Source organism: Vollenhovia emeryi, unplaced genomic scaffold (assembly GCF_000949405.1).
Source record: "Vollenhovia emeryi isolate VEMERY1.0 unplaced genomic scaffold, V.emery_V1.0 DF939214.1, whole genome shotgun sequence".
Taxonomy (NCBI): Eukaryota; Metazoa; Arthropoda; class Insecta; order Hymenoptera; family Formicidae; genus Vollenhovia; species Vollenhovia emeryi.
In genome coordinates, this window is record NW_011967152.1 from 194,220 (window position 1) to 201,536 (window position 7,317).

Here is a 7,317-nt window from a genome sequence, read left to right on the forward strand (position 1 = left end):
AGAGTGATGAAGAATTGATGGGCGATCGCGTTTGCATCAACTTCTAATTGTTCATGGACAGAGAATATCAGAAAGTATCGCGGAAAGAGGAAGTGTTATTTTGTTGAAATTGAAAAGCGAATGGAATGTTACTCGAATGTGAACAATTAGCATTCGATAAGGCAATCGACAAAGAAAGCCTTCGTTCTTCGTGCGGGAAAAACTTTCCTGCGGAGGAACGCAGTGACGGCCTAATTAGGAACTCGAATAATTTACGGGCACCGCGTCGGTCCTATTCAATTAAAAGCGTTGAAAAAATATACTGAATCTTTGACAACGATATTCCGGGCTCTCGTTTGCTACGCTAGACTACCGAATCGAGCAAACAAGGCGTCGCTGGTTCCAGATTATCCGCGGGATTGACACTACTATGTATACTCAGGTCTTTCACACAACAAACACCTGCTCAACGCTCTCATTCATTTCTATTTCTAGAACGAAAAGTCGAGTGTAAGCGACTTGTATGAAACTAGGAGCGTACGCACACTCAGTATCGCATATCGCTTTGATGGCATCAGGAAGCTGAATGTGATCGTAGAAAAAGGTATATCTGTTAATAATTTTGATATTTAAAATTAATATTTCTTTTAAAGAAATAATTTGTGCGTGTATATAAAAAACGTTAATAATTTAAACAACTACAGAAGGTTTCACTTTGCAAAGAAATTATTTTTTTTTTCAATGAATTTTTTTAATAGCAATAAATTTTTCTTATAACAAATATATTCTCCTATACAATATATTGATTAATTTTCTATTTATTTGTATATAAATATTTAAATGTTTATGAATATTTTACACAAAATTTAATTTTATTATTCTTTCGAAATTTATAACTTGAAAAAATTGGATTTGCAAATAAAGCAAATTTCTTCGAGCAAAACTGGCAGAAAGGTTATTATAAAGTTCACTACGTTTCGACCATCCGGTGGTTCTTATCAAGTTACAATTACTCTATACACAAACATAACGGAAACGTTATTAAAGATATAAATGATATAAATACAAAAAACTTACTGTTAAAACGCCATAGGTACGATAATGTCATAAAATGTCGTTTCATGCCGAAACCTAAAAGGGATTTGAAATTGGATTTGTATCACTTAAAATAAAGTGTGTTTTTTCCTTTTGAGCTGCTTGTTCAGTTTAATGCAAGCGAAGGAAATTTGTAGATAATAATTATTTCGCTGTGAACAATTTTGTAATTATTGACCGTTGTCCGTAAAGTTGATATAAATATACAGGTTATCTACAAATGTGCAAGTTCAGTGACGTCTTATCGTGGGAGAATCATCATATTTCTCAGACGCCACAGAACTGCAAGCACTGCACTTATGTGTCAGAACTGTAGATTTGTATGAACATGAATGCGATATATGCTGCGGTTTTCTCGGAATACTGTTCAGCATAAATTATTCATTTGAGGAATAAGCTAACAGAATTATCGTCTATGCTAAACGCGTTTCGCTGCTCGAGTAACTTGCGCGTGTCAATGATACAAGATACAGGGGGAAATAAAATACGAGTTATTTCAACGTTTGAGCATCCGCGTCGATTAATTTTTTAAAATGATTTATCACTTTTTTCATTATTATGCCAATTCCCGAGATACTGTGTTTCTCTGCTTGTTGCCTGTCGGGCGATAAAAATGTATAAAATGTTTATCTACGCGATGAAACGCCGAATCCAGCCTCCCGAGGCTGTTCCGTGTTAATTAACGATTGTCACGTGATTTTTCTACGCGTTCTCTACGCACACCGTTCGTAAACAAGAGGTACGCACAATGGCGGCAGCAGTAGGGCAAATCAACCCCGTCGTCAGGCTGTCGCTTCTTGTCTTATCTTCACACACGCTGAGGCATTCCATACACTCGTCTTGCGTTTCATAGATATGCTATCCGTAATCCCGTTGAAGTGCATTTCTCACGATGAGTATTACGCAATACAGTGATAAATAAAGACGGTACGTCTTGCGTGAAGAGTGAGAGAAGCAGGAATTATTTTTTAAGCCTAGTCCACAATATGCTCTCTGCGTTTCAAAACACTCTATTTTACAGCCGACCAATTTCAAAGCTTTGTACTCGCTGATAAATTATACACTGTACAATCGTATATTGCCAAACAATTTTTAGACAAAATAGAATACTTCTAATCGCAAAACACACACCCTAGATTAGACTTTGGACTCTGGGTATTCCCTCGCCACGTTTTCGAAAACTGTGCGTATGTGGCTGACGCGCAACGAAGCAAAGTAACAACACGCGCTCGATTTAATACGAGTGTTACGAGAATACGCGTCGGTTCTTTAAGTCTAATCTACAATGTGCCCTCTGCATCTAGAAACATTCTATTTTATAGAAACAAATCGAGACGCTTAAAAACTTTGCCGACAACGTACGATTGTACAGCGTATAATACAATTTATCCACTTGCGCCAAATTTTCTAAACGTATTTATTCACTACAAAGCAGAATGTTTCTAGACGCAAAGAACGCATTGTAGATTAGGCTTCATACTCGATGAGAAACGCACGAGAAAATAATCAGGACCAGTCTCGATATAAATCAATAGGAAATAAGACGGCCAATATGAGCAAGATGTAGGTAGCCAATGGTTTTACATATATAATGCGTGAATTCATATACCGTTTTCCAACCCGTCCTGCGCGCCGTTACTTTCGGCCATGTAACAGTTTTGTCAGGTGGAATACCATCGTCGGCACATTCACACATTTTTAATCGATTTTAATTATTTTTATGCCTACTAGCATTCAACATACAACCCCCCCCCCTTCCTCTCGTCGCTGTAAAGAAATCTTATTGCGAAAAAACATTACCTCAGGCAGAGTAAAATCTATAAGATTTAGATATCAAAGCGGAAACATTTCCCCCTCTCGTCGCTGTAAAGAAATCTTATTGCGAAAAACATTACCTCAGCCAGAGTGAAATTTGTATGATTTAGATATCGAAGATATCATCGGTGCCTAAATATCCCCGTATTGTTGTTTACCAAAAAAAAAGAAGACAACCAACATTCCGGTGCTTTTGATTTTCTTCACTCGCGAAAGACCGGATTATCCACGCGTTAAAGTCCTCATTACCCAAGTTGGCGATTTGAATCGCGGCCCTCGATCAGATAAGAAGTCTACTCGCGATTCGGTTGTCTTCGACCTTCCCGGGATCTCGGCTCGTCGGCGCGAGGGTCCATTTAAAATTGCTCTCTCACGCGCGATTTTTCAGCGGAGCCCCGCGTAGAAGCGATTGGCGAGCACTCGCCACGAACTCGTCCCGTCCAATCGTTACGCGAATTCCGATACCGGCGGCTTCGCACGCGAGACACGCGGTGGATCCCCCGCGTTGGCTCCGCCGCCGACGCAAAGAGAAGAAAACTACCGAAACCGGCCGCTCATATTTTACCGCGAGCTCTCCTTTCGAGAGGCAACGGGGGACTCCAACGTCTCCCTTTCTCTCTCTCTTTCTTTCGGGGAACCGGCATCTTCCACGTTCCAGCGCGGCAGCAACCCCGAGTCCCACATTCCGCACTTACCTACCTACCGATGCTGAGGTGCTGACCTCCCGCGAGAGGAGCGAAACAGCGGAAACCGCGACGCTGCGTGCACACAAAAATGAAGATGACGGTGAAGATGAGGAAGAAAAAGATGACGATTATAATGAGCGTACGCAGAGATAGAGTGCACGGACGGACGGGTGGACGGACGGACGGACGCCGCGCGCGAGACACGCAACACAACACAACCGAAACTGCACGCACGGCCCCGGCGCGCGCCGGAAACGGTATTAACGAATGCCCCGGCGTACGCACTCGCTCGTAAGCACTCGCGCGAGACACAACGGCGTTATGAGCCGCACACAGGAGGCGACACGTCCACGCGCGCTCGCCACTCACGAGTCTCACAACCGCGGCCGGCGCGCGGCCGACGAATCGTCAGGCTGCATCCGGCGTCGAGGCGGCATGGGACCCGACACAGGCCGAGCTGTGGGTCAGGCCGTAGAACAACCGAGACCGTCCGAGGCTCGTCACGCCGGCCTCAGGCCTCAACGGATCCGATCAGTTGACGCCGGGCCCTCGAGCGGGTTGGCCGGTTTACGAAGGGATTGTTCGTCGGCTGCCGTTCTATGCGAACGCTGCTGCACCCCCCTCCCTCACTCTCTCTCTCTCTCCCTCTCTCTCCCTCCCTCCCTCCCTCCCTCCCTCTCCTCTGCAGCTGCCGTGTCCCATTTTCCAGCTCGAGCCACGATCGGATTACCGGAGAGCAAACGCACTCCGTTGCTTCGAAAAAGGGATAGGGAAGAGGGGATACCTTGGAAGATAACTTAGAAAATCCATGCGCTTGGAGCGGCCACAGTTTTGCGTTGGTATCACAGTCCTAAACCCTGATCCCAATTGAGTTGAATGAAATGTTCAGCAGTGCTGTACTCGTTCAACGATCGCTACGCAGACTATTGTACTTTGACACTATTGGAGTATTTATGTAATTGTTACTGATACGTTGGAAAGTGGCAGATCCTACGTCTCTCGGTATCTCCGTTTAAATGACCAGAGAGAATTGGGGTTTAATGTCAGGCCAACTCGAGATCGGTGTGTCTGGGTGTTGGTACATCTCCGTACCCTTGAATTACACGAGGAATTGTGTTGACACATGGCGCTATTTATAGACGTACGCCTTTCGCGAGAGAATGCGGACTCGTGCCATCGATAGATATAGACGATATTTTCAGTCTTTCGCGGTAAATTATAGGCGCCGAATCTAACCGGTGATTCGTGGCGTCTGTTACGTCAGTGACATTGTACGTTGAAAATGCACACTGTGCAGGAAACGCTCCAAGTCTGTGCACAATCGATACGGTCTACTTTCATTTGCCTAACAGTGATCGCTTGTACATATTATTATATACATAGGTATATGTAATAAATGTATAAGCGGTAAAATTAATGGTATAATATACATATATATAAAAGCAATTAAAAAGCCGTCATCGCTTTTGATCTGTACAGAATTTATATGTAGAGGAAAGTCTCTATTATGGGATAGGACCCTAATATGGGATAGCGGGGTTTCTGTTAAATGAATGGGTATCATCAGTTGATTCCACCATGAATTTATTGCCCTTGGAGCAAAATCTGTTTAGTGGAAAATTCATTGTTTGATCGTGTAATCGTTGCGAAAAAAGATTTGTGAATCAATTTGGATATTGAAAACGTGCTATCTCATATTACAAAACCTATCTCGTAATAGAGGACTTCCATCTAAATGTTCCGATGTAAATTAACACCGAAACAAAATATTTCTCAAAACTTATGAACATTAATAAGCTTCTGCATGTAAAATTCTCCTCCCGATATAATCCAGCTTTCCTACTCAGGGCCGTTTTTCCAACCTTTTGGGTGAACTAACTCATAATTAAATTACATGTCTATCTTTTTTTAAAGGAAAAACAAAGACAAATACATGTAATTTAACTATTAGTTAACTTACCAAGAGGTTGGAACAACCTGCCCTTAATGTTGTATTTTCCTGACGTTGTGTTTTAAATAAGAAAAAAAAACACCACTGACAGAGAAGAGAAAGAGAAAACAAACTCGTAATACTGAAGAGCAAACAGAGTCGATATTCGCCCGTGTGTACTTACATATTTATGGCCGCAGTAAGTGATCCCTAAAGCGGACGGCGCGTCGTTTAAATAGGCTTTACAGGCGGCGGAGAACGTGTAATTTTTCGTCATCTCGCGGAACCCTAGTTTGCGTCGAGGCACTGGAGAGAAAGGGAGGGCGTTCCGTTCTGTTCCGAGGAGCCCAGGCTCCCGTGAATCGTGTTTCGGATGGACGAGACGCACGCCGATACATACGGTGGCTTGTTCGAGTTACTGAATGGCCGGGCACGCGATACGCCGCGGAGTTTATATGAACGGAGCGAGATTATGATTTCCCAGTGATACGTTCGCGGAAATGCATGACGTTTCAGCGCGTACTACCTGCCCACGGTAGAGGAATGTGATTCACAGCGATTAGTTATCCTGGAGTAACACGTCACTCGCTGCAAGTTTAGAGCACGGTTCTTGGACGATGTCCAAGCTTGGGTGCTGTCGGATGCTCTTCTAGGAAAACTGCAGTTTGCGACCCTCGTCCGTGAAAATGTGGATTTTAAACGTTCCGGTTAGCGAACCATTTGTCAAATGACTGCCGAATATCTCAGTATCGTTTTGCCGAGGAATGTCGAGGAATTGCCGAGGCCGGGGAATTCGGCAATGCTTAACATGGACTTGCTAGTGACTGTATCTAATGTACATACTATCTAATGTCTCCCGAGACACGCAACTTATGTAATGAATAATTTGTAGTTTATACGAGATGGACTCTGTATTACGGTTGCAACTACACTATGGAGTACGATTACTTATATTGCACGGATTACTGGTCGTTTAAATAAATAATTCGGTCTCCGTTCCCGGATGGGGATAATAACGTGTATTCAAGTTCGATATTACTTTTAAATAAGAGAAAATCGCTTGTAATTTTTATCAGTAAGTCTACTCGTTTCAAAAAGAAAAAAAAATTTTCTGAGATTTTTCAAGTATTTTCATTGAAACTTCCAGGCAAAGTTATAATAATTTACGATGCAAATTTTAAATAAATGTAATTATTGTATATACGGAGAGAAATTTCTTTTAAAATGTATCCTGAAAATCGTGTAATCGTGGGACAACGATGGCATTTCAAAGAATTTTATGAGAGTTCTTCGAAATTTTACCACACATTCTGCTAGTAAAATATATGGTAAAATTTCACAAAACTCTCATAAAATTCTTCGAAATGCCATGCTGTTCCACGATTATCAGGATAAATTTTAAGAAACAGTTCTCTCCGTGTAGAATTCTTATCTCATTCACAGTGTGTATCTTATTCACACAATGAGAAGAAAATTAAAATTTATAAAAATCTTCAAATAAGAAAAACGGTCTCTACAAAACAGACTTTTTGTATATTATTAAAAATTTCGGTTTCTTATTTCGAAGAAATGCAAGAAAATAAAATTTAAAGCTAGAATGATGCTTAGAGCATTAGTTATCGCTCCTTAAACAGATTTATCAGTTTTTACTTTGTTACCAACTTAGTCTTTCAGCTAACTTTCGATTGCTCGCGAAGTATTGTACAAAATGAAGAGACAATGCCAACAAAAATTCCCTGATAATTCACCAACTTCCTAGACAAAAAGAATTTCCTGAGAATTCCAGGTTTTTCCGGGTAGTAAACACCCTGC

General features: G+C 41.7%; 1 protein-coding gene across 4 annotated transcripts in view; it reads right to left on the reverse strand.

Annotated features, from left to right (window-relative positions):
• LOC105561026 (cyclin-dependent kinase 4-like) overlaps positions 1-7,317 on the reverse strand; it is a 19,827-nt gene that overhangs the window by 10,279 nt on the left and 2,231 nt on the right. Inside the window, exon 1 of one of the 4 annotated variants that reach the window (XM_012010646.1) lies at positions 5,690-6,144. The exons of 1 other annotated variant lie outside the window; for it this stretch is intronic. The gene's annotated coding sequence lies outside the window, so the exon portion shown is untranslated. Of the gene's footprint in view, positions 1-3,584; positions 3,693-5,689; positions 6,145-7,317 lie in introns of those variants that run through there. 2 more of the 4 variants (XM_012010649.1, XM_012010647.1) reach the window with 2 other exon arrangements.